The sequence below is a fragment of the Tursiops truncatus genome, chromosome 5, assembly GCF_011762595.2.
Source record: "Tursiops truncatus isolate mTurTru1 chromosome 5, mTurTru1.mat.Y, whole genome shotgun sequence".
In the NCBI taxonomy this organism is placed as follows: Eukaryota; Metazoa; Chordata; class Mammalia; order Artiodactyla; family Delphinidae; genus Tursiops; species Tursiops truncatus.
The window spans coordinates 129,332,220-129,348,618 of record NC_047038.1 but is presented as its reverse complement, the minus strand read 5'-3'; the positions used below and the strand labels follow the sequence as shown (position 1 = coordinate 129,348,618).

The window sequence follows — 16,399 nt, the reverse complement described above, 5'->3', positions numbered from 1 at the left end:
TTTTTTGACGGATTTCTTGTGCATATATGAAAGACAAGATTTTTCTTCCTAGTACTTAAGTAAGGGACAATGCATATTTATTTATAATTTATTTTTTGAGTTAGATCACTTACTTGCATTTTAATGTGTTTTTTAAGTGAGAGAGAAAAAGTTGGAATCACAAGGGGTACCCAACTGTAGACATCATTTATCAAGTGAGTTGGGGGCCAAAAAAAGGGGTTGAGAGTCACTGATAATGACTCAAAGAATCTCAAGAGTGAAATGAGTCTCAGAAGCTCTGAAGGCCAACCTCCCAGTCATTGCAGGAATTCTGGCTATAGCAGCTGGTTGAATCCTTCTACTATTAATAAGCTCACCACTTCATATAGCACCACTGTATACATTCTTACAAGCAAAAGAGTCTCAAAGATAGGGAGGGTGGGAGGGAGGGAGATGCGAGAGGGAAGAGATATGGGGACATATGTATATGTACAACTGATTCACTTTGTTATAAAGCAGAAACTAACACACCAATGTAAAGCAATTATACTCCAATAAAGATGTTAAAAAAGAAAAAAGAGTTTCAAAGAAAAATAAATAAAAGAAACATCGGGAAGGCAGCTTCTCTCTCTAAACAAGCTTTTGCTTTTCTGTAACATGATATTATACGAACCTTCTGTAGCACCTACAGAAATCTAAAAATGGAGTTTGGAATCTACTATGGCAGAAAATATGTTTATCGTTATATCACCCAGACATGTGCTGAGTTAATCTCATTAACTTTTATATTGCAAGATGATATATATTTTGAAGAGATGAGCTCAGTGGCTTAAATGACATAAATCTTGGAACTTTTTTTATAAATACTCCTTCTGAAGCTTTAGTTTTTGAGTGTAAGTAAACCAACAACTTATAGTTGTGTATAGAAGAAAATTTGTATAAAATAGAATAAAATGTCTGCAACGTAATCCACGAGCAGATTGGATTCTGAGTCCTTTAGCAGGAAGGATTCTTGCAGAATTCAAAAACAAGGGACTGTCTGACCTTAGACATTTCTCTTCCTAGTGGCTAGTTTCTGTGATGATTTTGTACCAGCTGTCAGTTTAGCTCAGATGGAAATCCATTCCCAGAATTCCCTTCTCTAAATGGCTCTTCGTCACAATTGGTAACAAGGGAAACCTAGGTGAGGTTTGGAAGGCAGAAGTGAAGCGGCAGTGTTTCTACTTTCAGAAGGGCAGTGTGGTGCAACAGGTGCTGGGCGCTGATCTTCCGGTTCACTCTGGTGGAGTCGGGCAGCAGCCAGGCTTTGGTCCTTTGCCTCCCACCAGATCCCCATCGTCACCTTTTGGCCCAGGTGCACAAACAGCTTTGCAGTGCAGAGTGCCAGCTCCTTCCACAGTTCTCCCAGGTCACTGAGGCTGGAGGAGACAGGAGTCCAACATAGGCTCTAGTCTGTCCTTGCTTGTCTCCACTTCACATCCAGCTTTTCTTTCCACTGCCAGCTCTGCTAACCTATGATGACTTCAGACCCAATACCAGATGCAAAAGCAACCACTGCTCATAAACTTTTCTGTAAGCTCCCACAACTGTGGAAGGTCTAAAACTTATAATAAATCCATTATTCCATATCACCATAGTGGTTCTGCTTTCCTGATGTGGCTTCCATTAAATCATTTCTATTCAGAATACACACTTGGTTACAAATATTCTTTTTGTGCATGGCTTTCTTTCTTTGAAATTTATGATAGTGTCAAATGCAATCGTACTGATTTATTAAGCCTAAGTATATCATTTTATTTTTCCTTCTCTTTGAGAAAGGGACTTGGAATATGCTCTTTTGCCCAATTCCCCTCAGAACTACTGGGCTGGGGAATTAGAAGTTTGATGCATCACCAGAGAATACAGAAAAACTAACAAACTAATTTGAACTTTGGTGCACTTACTAGCATGAAAAACCACCCGCACTAACTAGCTGTTTCTTCAGAATATGTTTTAATGTGACACTTGGAATGTTATACCTGCTATGAGAAAACATTAACATTTTGAAAACAATTTCAATTAATTTTTATCACAATGTATGTGCACTGAAAGTAGATAAATACTGCCATGAATGTTTCAACCTCTTATTCTTAATGTTAAGATTTTATGGTCTTTTAAGGCAGGGATGCATTTTTCATCTTTACATCCTCCCATAGCGGTACACGGATACGTCCTTATTAAACATCAATTGAACTGAGTAAAAAACAAACTTCAGCTTCCTGTTTTTTACAAGAAAGAAAAGAACAGCAGTGCATGAACGAACAACCACAAGCAACTGCATCCTCTGATGCTTTTCTCACTATTATACAGAAACTCCAGCAGGAAACCACAGCTATATCCTTTTTGCCAGTATAGGAGAATCTTATGAATTGCTGGCAAGCATAAAAGAGCTCAATTGACATTACACAGATGTTTGTGACAATTTCTACTTACAACACTCAGGTGCTTTACAACAGTTTTGCAATGTTTCTCAAGGACAAATTCCCAAAGAAATATAGTCATGATAATAGTTATACCTTAACCATGTGTTTGGGGGTAAATTATATAGAAAAACAATAAACACCACTGAAACTCAATTCCTCCCTCAATGTAACTGAGTTCAAAAAAAAACACCTGAGGTATGCCTCATTTTACTCAGACCTGTAAAAATTTCTAGCTGAGCAACTGCATTGCTCTCAACTCAAAAATCAAGAAAGTACTGGTTTTTTTTTCCCTTTGTGTTCAAACGATCCCAAGCATTAGACCACTCTAGCTGTGAAATATAGAAAGGCCTTTTTGTCCATTCTCATGTGTAATCCTAGTCAGGATTTGCACAACACATGTTTTAAATTTGTAACGTGAGCCTTGATAATGTGTTTTTATCAATGAAGGGACTTTCCACTGAAGATCTTTTAGTTGTTCAGGAAGTACAAAAAAAAGATGATGGCGGAAGTCCAGGGCTTTCGAGGGCTTTAACTTCAATGGGAATAACAGACATGTATACTCATTTAAAACTGAAGTCAGGGGTACACAATTCTGTAGCTTTCTTGTTTGCCCACATTACCTAGTATGTAAGTTCTCAGGAGTATGTGGCGTAAATGAATGAATGCATGAATGTTTGCTGCTGATGGAGGGGGAAGATAAGAAGGGTATCTTTGAAGTCCAGAAAAGGCTGAAGAGAACCCAAATTTAGAAAACAGGCCCAAGAATAGACTGTTAAAAATAATTGGACATTAGAGCTAGAATTGATCTTAGGGATTCCTGGACTAACCTTCTCATTTCTAGAGAGAACCTGAGGAGCCTTGGGCAATGACATGATTTCATGTACCACTTTCACAGATTGTGACACCTGTGTACCTCTCTCATGATTTCTGTCTTATGTACTTCTTATCTAAATGATTTTTTTTTTTTTTTGCGGTACGCGGGCCTCTCACTGTTGTGGCCTCTCCCGTTGCGGAGCACAGGCTCCGGACGCGCAGGCTCAGCGGCCATGGCTCACAGGCCCAGCCCCTCCGCGGCATGTGGGATCTTCCCGGACCGGGGCACGAACCCGTGTCCCCTGTGTGGGCAGGCGGACTCTCAACCACTGCGTCACCAGGGAAGCCCCCTCTAAATGATTTTTGACTTACTATTTTTCATTCAATTGACTGTAACTGGTGCACTAGTTAAAAATATTAGCCTAGCCTTAAGAAATGATACCTGTAAGATCACAGGTTTGTTGTGCCAGTGATATATTTTTCATATAGCATATTTTAAAATATATACTTTAAAATTTATTCTAAGTGTTTTTATATTAAAAGAAATTCATAACTATTCAATACAAAGTAAATCCGTATACTACCTAAGATCATCTCACAGGTCACTGATGGAAATCTCCCTCACTTTGAAAAGCAGTGCATTCTACTGTGTTACCCTCTGGAACAGAGTTTGTATTTTGAAACAACACAAAGTGGTAAAGACATTCCATACTGATGACAAGAGTCCAGTGACAAGCCTAGTGCCTGTAGGGGACTTTTGTTTTCTTTCTTTTTAACTAGAAAAAAAATCAATCACTTATTACTTAAAAATACTAAGGCAGAAGTCACTACTTGAAAACAATTAGTGGATTTTCATGTTTGAAATGGACAAATATATGTCTATCCATCCTCCTGTCAAGCACCATTAGTTTGTCAGAAATAGAGTTTTAAGAAGGAATTTGTCTCAAATGGGCCTCCTGTACCTAGATTACCTTTTGTTCAGCCTTCAATTTGCAAGCAGAACACTTAGCTGCAAGCTATAATAAGGAATCGCTCACTTTCATAAGTAAATGAATGTCTGTGATTAAAACATCAATCACGGAAACACTAGTGCTATAAATAGTTTCTAGGTCCAAAGTCCATTGGGAAAGCTAAACACAGACTCATGCCTGGTTTTCTTTCTTGTTATATGTGTGAATGTGCACATGTGTGTGCACGTGACAGGGTGAAATTGGCTTTTCTTTCAAGAAACAGACATGTTGTTTGTAGGACATATGTGTCACCTGGATATTCTGATAAAATGTTTTGTTTTGCAAGTTTACCACCTAAACAAAGATTTATAAAGTTTCAACCTAAAATGTTTGTCCTTGAGCTCCCCCTGTTTGCTGAAAGAATGACTTATCACTGATCTAGAAGCTTTCACATTTGCTCTTTAAACAACATGAAATGAAATCTGAGATAGGAAAGAGCAGTCTGTAAAATCCTGCCCATTCCTCATGTTTTGACTCATAGTATTAAAGTTAGTAATGTTCAGATATTGCAGTGTATGTAGCCCAGTGCCTTTGAAGTTGTAGACAACTCTGGATTCTCACACAGCTCTATTAATTAGTATCTAAGGGACTTTGGGCAAGTTACTGAATCTGTTTCCTCCTCTCTAAAATGCGGAAAGTAATAGTACAAACCTCACAGATTTGTTTAAATGAGAAATGAGTTTAGCAGATGCTACTGGCAGAGGAGCCTAAAGAATGAAGTTTTGAAAGAGTCAGAGGTCATTAATTATACACATCTATAATCTACCCATGTCCAGTTTCCTTACAGTGGAAAGCAGATAGATAAAGAGACATGTATTCCGTTCTCTCGCGCCCCAGAACCAAGACGGCAAAGTGGCCTGAGTGGGTCCTTTGGTCTCTTGCACCCATTTACCCCGCTTTACTTCCTCTTCCCTCATGTGTCTGGCTGGTCTTTTGTTCTTTCCCACTCATCATCATTAGTTCTGTAATCCAGGTACCCTCCCCCCTTCTCCCTTTGCCACGACCTTCTGGGCAGCAAGGCTAGGAAGTTCTCCTCTAAGTAGGGGTGAACACACAGAGATGCAGTCATTCACCAGGGCTTTGCAGAGACATGAATTACCATTTGAACTTTCAGGGTCCTAACCCTGGAGAGGAAAACCAGGGTAAAGTGATGAGCACCACCTTAGAAAAAAAAAGATAGTACGAGGGCATGGGGCATTTCACTGAGCAACTATGAAAACAGCCAGGTATTTTCAGTACCCTGAAATGGGTACATTACCCAATAATGATCTGACTCAAGATCATCCCCCCTAGGGTGGAGGTTATCCCTGAGAGTCTAAGTAATGGTGTAAAACCCTGACCTTTAAACCATCTAATAATACACTAGTGTAGCACAAACTGTTTATGAGCAATGATAAAGTACCAGTGACAACAAATGATTTATTAAAAGAATAATTTAGAGCAGTTTTCTCTAATGTCAGCTATGCCAATCTCGATAATACTCATTTCTATAATAATGTTACTCTCATTCATCTCACTTGCATTTGTAGATGTTTTCTTGAATAGAAAAGAAAGAGAGGGGATGAAGTTACACAGAGTTTCTGGTATACTCATGGGGAGGAAACGTCCTATAGTATTCAGACTAGCCACCAGCAGAAACTTAGATTTCTTAATCTTGTATTTGCCCCATCTTAGTCACTCTTGGGACCCTCTGTTTCTTAGTTGTTTTTAGCAGGATGAAGTTGAAAATACATGTGTCTATGTTTTTATTTTTGATGGCATGAAGGAAGTACAGTGTGGGAAAGACTTCTTCTAGTTTTCATGTTGGCCTGGCTAGGAAAAAAGGAACCCATGTGTGGCGAGAAGGTGGTGAAGCTGTGAAGACGGACGGAAATTGAGCTGAATTGCTAGGGCCTGAGGAAGGAAGAGGGAGGTACAGGGGTTGCTTGGTTGGGACTGAGAAAGGAGCCTGGTCGTTAGGCTGCTGGGGAAATCCCAGAGATCCTGACCAGGAGAAGAGTCCACTGTAACTTTGCTGAGCCACATTTATCAATAAGTTTATCTAATCCAGTAGTCTGGGAATTATTTTGAAAGTTCAGATTATGTTTTATTCAACTTTGAATCCCTAGCACATAGCACAGGGTCTAAGATATAAAGTACTCAACACCAACTTATTAAACGATCCAAGCATCCATCCTCCTTAAATCAGGGCCTTCTGCCAGCCCTCTCTCACATTCTATCCTTCAACTCCTAAATAAATTCCTACTTCCAGTTTGAGGAATGCTTTTATTTGATTTACCAGGCAGAAGTACTGATGTACCCTCAACCCAGTCCAGTTCAGGTTATTAACTTTGATCATCCCTTCCTGAGACTTGGACTCACCACTCAAAAGCCACAAACCCCAGAGGGATGATCTTTAAAAACCCATCACTGCAATTTTAAACATCAAAACAACCATCAGGGGAATAGGAGAATAGTTTCATAAGAGAGCATAAAAGTTTCAGTGTAACAAAATTTAAGGTACTGAAAATCACTAAGAAAAAAATAAGTTTATCCCTAAAGAATTTGAACACCTCTGGTTTTGTATATATTATCAATACACTTCAGGTGATGCCTACTGCTTAAAGATTTGGACATTATTCTAGAAGGAAATACACTCTGTCCCGAGAAAGCACGGAGTCGATGTAGCACTGTGTCCTCCGCTGGCTTCCACTGATACTATTCTCAGCACTGTCTTCTTGGAGTGAAGCTGCTGAAGCACTGATACTTTGGGCTTAATAATTAGGTGCGACGACGCTTTTAGAAGTAAAGTGGGAGGCACGATGTGGAGGTGGCAGGCATGAAGTGTGCACGAGGAAGGAGAGTGGCAGCGGGAGTTGAGAAAGTAGGAGAGATGTCAGAGCTGGGAAGCGCCTTCTCTACTTTAGGGATCTGCCTGCGTTTTCCATCTTGTTGTCTCCGAAGGGCATTTGTTTTTATTTACAACACGAATACATCAACCCTGACAGAGTCACCTCATTTTCAGCCACATGAACAGAGCAGTTCCACACAATCAAGTAGGCAGACTGCACAGGGAGCTGGGCAGCGGCAGCCACGGGCTGGAAGCACAGCCAGCTGCCATCGTCAGGTGACCCTTCCTCAGGTGTGCAGACCACAGCTACAAACCGGGATACGAGTCGATACCAGCCCTGGCAGTTTATTCTCAACTGCCCTGCCTACCAAACAGCATGTACCATCTACCGAAAGCTCGAGATATGCTTTGGGCTTTCAGGAGGCTATGCACGTGTAGTGTCTATGGAAAGAGTTGTACGTAAAACAGATATGGTGCATTTAAAAATATATAAAGCTAAACAACAGGGGCCCACTGTAGAGCACAGGGAACTATACTGAATATTTTGCAATAACCTATAAGCGAAAAGAATCTGAAAAGGAATATACATATATGTACAGATACACACACACACATATATATAACTGAATCACTTTACTGTACACCTGAAACTAATACTATATTGTAAATCAACTATACCTCAATTTAAAAAAGAAAAAGCAATCCAATGTAAAACTGTAATCATTGGTCAAGTTAAAGAATAGATAATTGATCAAACTTTTCCTTTGTTTGTTTTGCTTTTTGCAACACGTGGGAGAGTAAAAAGCAAGCAAACAAAAATTTCCACTATTCTCTTCTTAACGGACCAGGTCAACTCAGTTTGTATTCATTACCCTTTCACAGAAGCTACATATTTCGATGATGAAAACTGTTCAGTTTATGGGGGTTAACTACATTCAGCACAATGATCTCTCTACTGTGTAGAGTCCCATCAATTTCATGAGTACACTCAGAGCACCGGAGAGCTCAGTGGTACTTAGAAAACATCTAGTCCAGGCTTCGTGAACTCAGTATCTACGGCTTCTAGGTAGCTCTCACAGTTAAGGGAAGCTGTTGAGTACAAGGGACTTATATGAAGTCTCAATGTCAGGGAGACAATAGGGAGTAGTGGGGTCTGAAGTGTAATAAAGAGGTAGCACATACGGTTATTCAACTCCAGCTTAGAAAATGTGGGTTGGTGTTTCATTTTTATAATAGATCTTCTGATTTTTAAATATTGGCTTAATTAAAAAGAAATACCTGCAGGCCAAGTAGAACATGATCCTCCTGCTGGGCCCACAGACTGCCCGTTTTCCATTTATGATCCGTAGCATACATCCTCAAACCTGTCTGGGCAGTTTAAGTGAAGTGCGGCAGATCCCTCAGATGCTCACGGCAAAGCATTCTTTTGCTCTGAGAATCTACATATGTAGACAAGAAATCATCCCCCATGTGAAAGGAGAAGGCACAGCCATTTTCACTCAGTCGGACCTTAGCCCCTGACCCTGACATTGGCAGATTTTTGCTCTCTGACTGCTTTCAGAACTTGTTCAACATGAAAAACAAAACCAATCCTCCACACCCATTTGTCATAAGCAATTTTTACATATTCAAGGATGCAGGGGGAAATGTACATCTGTTTATTAACCTTAGCTCTGGTTAAGATTCTCATTAGCATTAAAATTCTAGTCACTTCATTTTTGCCTGCATATTTCAAGGAGAAATAATGTATAGGATTCAAGGAAAGGCATGCTTAGAAAACAGCACAAGTAAGGATAAATTAAAAATTCACGCCATGGGGACTTCCCTGGTGGCGCAGCGGATAAGACTCTGTGCTCCCAATGAAGGGAGCCTGGGTTCGATCCCTGGTCAGGGAACTAAATCCCACACGCATGCCACAGCTAGGAGTTCACATGCCGCAACTGGGGAGCCTGGGAGCCCTGGCTGAGGAGACTGCCTGCCTCAACTTAGACCTGGTGCAACCAGATAAATAATTTGTTTTTTTTAAAAATTCATGCTATGTATAAAACAGTAGTTAGAAACAGGTCTAAAGAAGCATGGAGCATTTCTGAAATAACTGAGCTTTAAACCATCTTTTGAGGGGATTGAGAAACTAATTTCAGATGAAGAAATAAGCATTCCAAAGTGAGGCAATGGCAAAGGCAAAGACCAAAGTCCAACAAAGTGGAACCCACAATGATTCAAATATCTTTTGCATTTTTGAACAATAACAAATTTTTTAAACGTGTCTCATGAGACGGCACATTCACAACTGAGTGAAAAAACAAGAAAAGCAGCTTAAAAATTCTATATTATATTCGGCAGCCCTGTCCTACACAGGTGTAATTCAGAACAAACACCCAGAGGCGAGGCAAAATTCTGAATCCTGGTATTTGCCATATTGTCCTTATTAAGGCAGACATACAGGCACAGGGTGTTAGATCTTAGAAAGATTGTCAACAAGAATTGAAACAAAAAGATTCTCTGATTCCTCAGAAAATATACTGAACACAAACATTTAACTCCCTCAAGCATTTCATTTACCCAAAGTTTTACGTTATAAAGAGTCTCCCATAGACACAATATGGTTAGTTTAATTTGAGTCTATTTTGAAGTCAATATCTTGAAAAAACAATCAAGAATCTGTCCACATAAAACATCTTGAGTATTCCCCCTAAACTGGATCTCTCACTTTGTTGGACCATTTGCAATTCAGGCTTTAAGAAAAAAGATTCTCGGGGCTTCCCTGGTGGCGCAGTGGTTGAGAGTCCGCCTGCCGATGCAGGGGACGCGGGTTCGTGCCCCGGTCCGGGAAGATCCCACATGCCGCGGAGCGGCTAGACCCGTGAGCCATGGCCGCTGAGCCTGCGCGTCCGGAGCCTGTGCTCTGCAACGGGAGAGGCCACAACAGTGAGAGGCCCGCGTACCGCAAAAAAAAAAAAAAAAAAAAAGGATTCTCTGCAACTCCTATGCCTCCAGAAAATTAGTAGGCACAATTAGAGTTTTTAAGGAGCTCTGGAGCTCTCTGTCCAGCTGTTACTGAATTAGCAACAGTCCTGAGGTCCCTAGAGGCACTTGTTACTTTGTGGATTTTTACTCTCTGGCCTTGAGTTTTTTTCAGGGATTGCTTGCTTCTGCCAGTGTCACAGGCTGTGACTACTGACTCAAGCAGTCTTCCTAGGGATGGCTTGGGTACCCACTGGGTTTAGGACCCAAGAATTAATATTTTAAAATGGAATCTGGTGTGTAAGGCCAAGAAAGCACCTGGCCTCAAATCACACAGCTGATCCCCACAATTTTTCTGCCACATCAGACCCTTGAGAGAGAGCTCACTGCATTGACTCGCAATTTGGGAGGAAGGACTGCAGGAGAAATTTGACTTCCCTCCCCCTACCACTGAGGAGCCCCCAGGACCCTCACTTCAGGTCTGTCCCTCCTCCCGTTAGTGGAGAATTAGAAAGAGGAGGTCTAGATTGTTTTGCCCCAGTTCTAAGAGTGATTTAGGACAATTTATTAACCTGTCTGGGACTCACCTGTAATCTGTCTACTTCCTTGTATATAAAAGCAGGACTAAACAGGGGTGTCCAAGGCTGGCTATTGACATCCTTTGGGGACCATTATAGAATACAGATTTCAAGCCCTACCTACAGATTTCGATTCAGATTCCACAGGTCATAGCATTTAACCCTCCAGCTAAGGGTCAGTTATTACTGACTGAAAATAATAATTCGGGCCCTCAATTACACTGCTAGCTTCAAAGTAAAGCTGACAGTCTAATTACAGACATGAAAAATTAGAACGCTGCTGCTGTATTGCCAACTCTAACATGCCCAGATAAAAGGCTGTGAAAATTTTTCTCACCGGCATTCCAGACAGTAATCTGAATCGTAAGAGATTGTATATATATGTATATACATCTTCCCCCATGAAATTCAACAAATGCCTTTTCAGTTCAAATGCAGCCTCTGAATGTTTTTATTATTCCACACTTGACTCATGCAAAAAAGTTAGATTATCACTAGTCTAAACATTCTGATGTGGAGAAAGATGAAAGAGGAGTCCAGGACATCTTTACAAAAAAGTGAATTTCCATATTTGACTGCCTTTCAAATCAATTAATCGAGGCACATGAGTCTCTGTTTTAACTGGCAGTGGTTCTCCTGCTTAAAGGTACAGCTTTATTCGAGAGGATATCAGTATCATAAGATTGTTTTATTGCTTAGGAAGGACGGCATGAGCTGAGAGTAGCTCCCCAAAAGTTTTCAGAAACACAAGTAATGACTTTTTTCTCTGATTCTACCTCCTCAAAATAACTATTTCGCTATAGCAAAACATTCTAATGTTAATTTCTCAAAATGCATGTAAACGTATTTACATATTTAGCTAAAATGATGGACAAGTCATAGAGCAACTGAAGGGGAAAATCTGGCAGTTTCTGCCCTTCCTTTTGGGATTCTGAGCACCAAGTGGTCCGATTCATCTTCACAGAGCTGCCAGTGCCTAGCACGGGGTGTTACACCTACAAGGCATTCAAGAAAGAAGACTTGTCGAAAACGATAGAAGCGGTTTGCTCTATTTATGGCAATCACTTGATCACCCTTGACCCTCTGTGCCAATGACTATACTTGTGTTCTGAGAAATGAAATAATCAAGCTGTAATGTGGTGTATCACATAACTTCAATAATTCAACCATTAAATTCATTTGAAACAAGCCTTAGCCATTAAATTATTGCAAAAGAAATAAAAAGATGGCAGGAAATAAGAGATTAATGACTGACATTGTGGCCCTTCTGGCTAGATTTTCCTCAAGTACCAGGATTAGGAAAAGAAATCTTAGATAGAAAATAAATTATAGAAATAAGTGATTTTTGAGTCATATTTTAGTCTAAACAGAAATTCTGCTGTAATTCTCTCCCTCCCAACTCAATAATCATGTTTTTCGTTTCTAAGTGACTTAAATAAACCTCACATTACCCCACCTCCTCCTTTACTTCCTCCTCCTATATCACCACCCCTTGCTCACTGCCCACCCAGATCCATCCATCTTTCAGAAACTACCTCAAGTTCCACCTCCACTTTGAACTTTTTCTAGACTAATTCAGTCCCCAAGGATCTCCTTCTCTTCTGACTTTACTGCCATGAATTTACTGGTAAATTATGATCCCTTGCCTTTCTCAAGACCAGTTTGCTATTCAGAATATGGCATAAATGCTTGTGTAGTAGATCTCTAGTTGACTCTCAGGTTCTTGCAAACTGGAAGCATCTCTTCTTTGTATCACTTAAAGCAGTAGCTTTTGGACTTTCTGAAACGATGTATAATAAGATATACGTTTTATCATAGTCTGATGTGTTTATACATATAGATATCTATTTAAAAGTTCCAAGAACAATACTTATTTACCCGCCTATTCTGTTTTACTGTATTTTGTTTTTCAAAAATAAAAGTGCTATCAGACCCAGTAAACTGACTTCACAACGGGTTGTGACCAGTTCTAGAAGGGCACTTACTGATTACTCTGGGATTGCTGTATATAATTTCCTTCACTTTAAATAATTTTATAATTATCTGTGGCCTTTGGGCTTTTCCTGAGTACTTTTTTTTTTTTTTTTTTTTTTTGCCTTTTGGAGTCATCTGGGACAATTAAATGCTTGGAATATACAAGTATTTTCTATTCTTTGGCCCTGAGCAATGCTGTCATAAAGATTCCCTGCATTTCTATAATACTCAAATCTCCATTCCCTCATTCTCTTTTATTTTCACAATATGCACAGTAGCTGGTAGACATTTTGTGGATGAAGAAATTGAGGCACAGGGAATTCTGACTTTCTCAAGGACATATCTCCCTTTTAATCAGGCTATTGTAAATTAAGGTAAACATGGTTTCTAGATAGTTGCAAGAGATAAACTTGGGTAATATGAACAACATAGAGCCTCAATATGAATGTATTTACCTAACTTGTCTGGATCAGATGGTCTCCTGGCCAGATGAGTTAGCAGCTCTTCTGGACTTCAGTTTGAGGGTGGAACCACTTCCTTCTCCATCGCCATCTTTCCATCTTTCCATCCTCACAGTTTTTCAACCACCTAGTGCTGCTTGTTCTTCCTGGGCCTCTGTATATTTTGGTCCCTATTCATGATTTTGTGATTCTATGATCAATATTTCAATGCTTCCCTGAAGGCTGCAGCTTTTGTGACTGGAAATTCATACAGTGAAGGACAGCTGTGTCTAATACATTCTTTCAAGTTCATTTAGGGCACAACCAAGGAAATGTCGAAAGGACAAATAATTAAGCGTATTGGGCAAGTGTATTTGTTTTAGGGCAATTTAAAAAAAAACACCGAGATTTTAAAACTGCTTGTTGGAGCCCACCCTGCCCTCCAATTGAGGCACTTCTGATTCATATCATGCCTTAGTCCTCTGTTTCCAATAGGAAGCTATACACTTGCAATTTTGCCCTCATCATTTTCATAAAAGTCTAATTAGTGATGAGGTGAAGGCTCACCGCACCAAAACACACTTTACAGGGATCTCTAGGAGTTCCTCTGCACTGTTTCCAAAATAAATTCCGATGATATAACATCTAGGCTTGCCGTGGCAATTACTACTTTTTTTTTCCGCTTATGAATCAACCACCTATCCCCTCCACTAAACGCACCAAAAAGCTTGAAAAATGTTCTTCGTGATCCTATTTCAAAAGAATATTCTCTAATATAAATTCCTGCCATTCCCAGATAACAGCAGAGAAGATTTTCTTGTTTAAGCTGTGACTCATGTATCTTTATTCCCACAGTTGTTACTCAGGGCAGGCCAGGGGTGAACACAATGGAAGAGAACGAATAGTTTATAACTGGAAAATAGGCCCATTCGGGAGAAGGACACTCAGAGCATTATCAAAGTAAAATATGTAGCAGTACCAACAAGAGCAAACAAAAGCCCACGCAAGAGATGTGTAAATACTTCGTGAAGCTAAAGCCTTAATCAACTCTCTCTCCAAATCTTGCTGGTGCTGTAAACGCTTCAGTTTCTTCCAGTCCCACCATGACCCAGATTCTTTGCAAAAACAAAATGAAAACATGGTCCAATGGCTCTTTAACCAATGTGTTGTGAAAAATATTTACATGGAGCATCTCCAAGGTACTGCCTGAACAGGAAGAAGAGGATACCTTAAAAAAAGGCGGTAGCTTCTTGGTGACTTTCAGAGCTTCGTTTCTCCCCTCCTCCAAATCATTGCCTTTTTCCCACCACCTGTGCTGCTTTCTGGACCTTCACATCATCTTAACCTTGAACTACCTACACCCCAAGCTGAGATTTCTCCCAACGCCCCTCCGAAAAGCCCTTGAAACCCTTTGGGGCTTTGCTGCCTTCCACCATCCAAAATTCACTTTCCAGTGTTTAAATTCCTCTCCCCCCGCCCCCCACCCTGACCCGCCTTCACTGTCCATTGTTGCGTCTGAAATTTTGCCTGTATCTTGTAGCTCTGCCTGGTTGGCATAAGGATCTGTCTGTGTATTGGCTGACAGAGTTCTGCAGTGATTTCTTTTCTAAAATCCATCTCCGAAGAACTGTTTATAGCCTCTAGTCTCTACCCTTATTCAGTGTGGTTCCAAAGTTCACCTCTAGATACTAAACAGGTCTCTGCAATGATTTCCCTTTATCAACCTCGGCCCGCCCTTCTCTCTCCGCCTTTCTCAAGAAAAACTGTATATGTGTAAATGCGTGGATACACATGCACACAAACGCATGTATATTATATATAACGATAGTATGTTTCCCTTAAAGGGAATAAGCGTAGGAAAATGAGAAAAATGCCTGTGTAGTATTGCCAAACACGCGCGCGCGCGCACACACACACACACACACACACACACACACACACACACACTCCTGTCTGGATATTCACAGTGTGCAGACCTGATTGATTATAAATACTTCTCCCAAGAACAAGGACAGCAGGCGTCTTCTCTCTTTTACCTTCAAAGCCAGAGCCTAAGGGAGCAATGACCTTGCCGAGAAATTCATCACCTGCGAGAAAGACGGCCCCTCCTGGAGCTCAGGCTGGGATGGGGACGAGAGCAACAGGCAAAAAGGACCACCTGGCAAAATGTGGGACCGAATCCACCTTCCATCGGTACTGAGCACACCGCAAAGCTCCGGTCCCCTAGGGCTGGACGCCGGGCAGAGGTGGCTCGGGGGGGGGCGGCTCCCCCGCGGCCGCCGGTCGCCTACCTGCTGTGGCCCGGCTCTCCCCGGCGCGGCGGGGCCACTGCCTGCGCTGTGCCGGCGGCCTCCCGTCGCATATCCCGAGCAGCGGCTCCCGGCGCCACACCGATGGCTCGGGCGGGCTCGGCAGCGGCGGTCCTCTTCAGACGCGTTCCGGGAGCGAGCTGGGTGCTAGCAGGAACTGAAATTACTACGCAAAGAGCAGAGGCGGCGCGCAGGAGCCGGGCGGAGACGGCGGGGGGCACCGCGGGGCCGCAGCCGCCGCCGCCGGGCACTGAGCCAAACTGGAGGTGGGAGTTCACGTGCCCGACTGCTCATCCGTCAGGCCCGGGCTGCGGCCATCTGTCCTCGGCCGCAGTGCTGCTCCGCCGGAGACTCCGAGGAAGGGGCGGGGAGGGGGGGGGGGGCGGCGGCGGTGGCGGCAGCAGGCCGCCGAGCTCCGCCCCCGCCGCGCCCCCGCCCAGCCCGCTCGTCCCTGGGGAGGGGCTTGAGGCGGCTGCTACGGCGGGCCGGGGGGCAGTCGGGCACGGGCTGGCGGGCTGCGGAGCCCCTGCAGGCGGACCGGCAGCAGATGGAAAGTTAAGGAAAGGATTAAGGTAGAGGGCTGGGGCCGAGAGCGACGCAGCAGGGATTCTGGCTGTTGCTCCCTCCCGCAGGTCACCAGACTCCATGCTGTGTCTAGACTCCAGCAGACGGTTTCTCATAAAGCCACGGGCCGGGGAGATCTGAAAGCAGGGAGACCACCCAACGTTTCCTGTGTGTTGCAACACGTACGGTACCTGCGTATTTGGAGATGGCATTGTTGCTAGTGTTCCTGTCCCCCCGCCCCACTGCGCTCTCCTGGGCGTGGATGGCTTTGGAAAGTGTCCACTCAAAGCGGCTCCAGCAACACTGAATGGATGTGTAGTGTGGTTAGCAGCTGTAGATGGTGCAAACGAGTCAATGAAAAGAAATCATATTCGCTCAGTATTTGCTGGCAGGCACTGTGCGAAACGCCTTATATGCAACCTCTGTAATTCTCATAACGACCCAGTGAGGTGGGTATTATTCTCCACCTTATTGAT

At 42.3% G+C, this 16,399-nt stretch overlaps 1 protein-coding gene across 1 annotated transcript in view; it reads right to left on the bottom strand.

The window, feature by feature from the left end:
- The window catches only part of GPRIN3 (GPRIN family member 3), a 65,816-nt gene extending 50,106 nt beyond the window's left edge, over positions 1-15,710 (bottom strand). Inside the window, exon 1 of the mRNA XM_019926759.3 lies at positions 15,342-15,710. The gene's annotated coding sequence lies outside the window, so the exon portion shown is untranslated. The remainder of the gene's footprint in view (positions 1-15,341) is intronic.
- Positions 15,711-16,399: the final 689 nt, after the last annotated feature.